Below are 1417 nucleotides of genomic sequence, written 5' to 3'. Positions count from 1 at the left end.
GACCCTTTTTCTGTTTTGGACTGTGGGACAGTTTATTCAGGGGCTTTGTTTTGTGCAGCAGATGACAAGGAGAACTGTTTGTTGCCTGTTCATTCTCCTGCTCAGCTGTCTCAAGTTCGTTTAGCTGCACAGCCGCAAGCTCGTTTAGCTGCACAGCAGCATTCAGCTTGGCCTCCGGTATCCCCGCTAGCCCAATCATCTATGCCATCTCTGTCTTCACCGACTCCCTCTGTACGGGAGGCTGCGTCTGTGCCTCCGGTTTTGGACTCTTTTCCTAGTACGTAATTTTTGCAGAGAGACAAACACATTAAAATTGCAATCGTTTCTCAACAGCTGGCTAGTTTAGAGACTGTTACTTGCTCCAGGGCCTCACCAGAGGTTAAATTACAGCCCTCAGCTGACTCTGGATCCCTGGAGGCTAAGAACCCAGCTGAGGACTGCACCCGGCTGTCGCTGCCTGAGCAGGGTCGGTGCTCCGCGCAGCTGGAGTCTGTCCTATTCCTGCCAGAGGCCCGTGTGCCTGCTGGTTCTGATCTGTGTTTGCCAGAGGCCCATGCGCCTGCTGGTTCCAAGCCGTTCCTGCCAGAGGCCCGTGCGCCTGCTGGTTTTGTCCTGTGTGTTCCAGGGGCCCCGGTGCCTGCTGGTCCAGAGACTGTTTTCGCTGGAGGGCCCGAGGAGCCCGTCCAGCCTCCCGCCTCGTCAGCTGGAGGGCCCGAGGAGCCCGTCCAACCCCAAGACTCGTCAGCTGGAGGTTCAGGGGAACCTAGCCAGCTTCCTGCCTCGCCAGCTGGAGGGCCCGAGGAGCCCGTCCAGCTTCCTGCCTCGTCAGCTGGAGGTTCAGGGGAACCTAGCCAGCTTCCTGCCTCGTCAGCTGGAGGGCCCGAGGAGCCCGTCCAGCCGTCTGCTGCAGCTCCATCACCTTCGCCTGGCCCGGCTCCAGCACCATCATCCTCGCCTGCTGCGGCTTCTGCTTCAGCTTCTGCCTCCTCGGCTTCACCTGGTCCAGCCTCAGCTTCCGCCTCGTCTGGTGCTGCGAAGGCCACGCAGCCTTCAGGTCCCCATCTGCCGCCTCAACATCATCGGTCATCTGCCAGGCCGCATGTTGGGCATCTTCGCCACCATGGCCGGCCCCCGAACCCGCTTTCACGCTGCCGCCGCCGCCGCTGCCGTCCGCGCGGTCGGCCTCCGGACTTGTGTCAGCGCCGCCGTTGCTATCCGCACGGTCGGCCGCCTGAACTGTTTCCCCGTCGCCACCGCTGCCTTCTGCGCGGTCGGCTTTTGGATCCGTGTCGCCAACATGGTCGGCCCCCGGAGATGAACTGTTCTGGGCTCCTGAGTTGTCAGCCTCCGGGCCGGCCTCCTGAACTATGTTTTGGGACCCTGTTCAGGGACTCCAGTGTGTGTTGTGTTTTGGACG

The sequence above is a fragment of the Pundamilia nyererei genome, unplaced genomic scaffold (assembly GCF_000239375.1).
Source record: "Pundamilia nyererei isolate P.nyererei 1_Seehausen unplaced genomic scaffold, PunNye1.0 scaffold00022, whole genome shotgun sequence".
Classification (NCBI taxonomy): Eukaryota; Metazoa; Chordata; class Actinopteri; order Cichliformes; family Cichlidae; genus Pundamilia; species Pundamilia nyererei.
Note: the sequence above shows the minus strand (reverse complement) of the source record.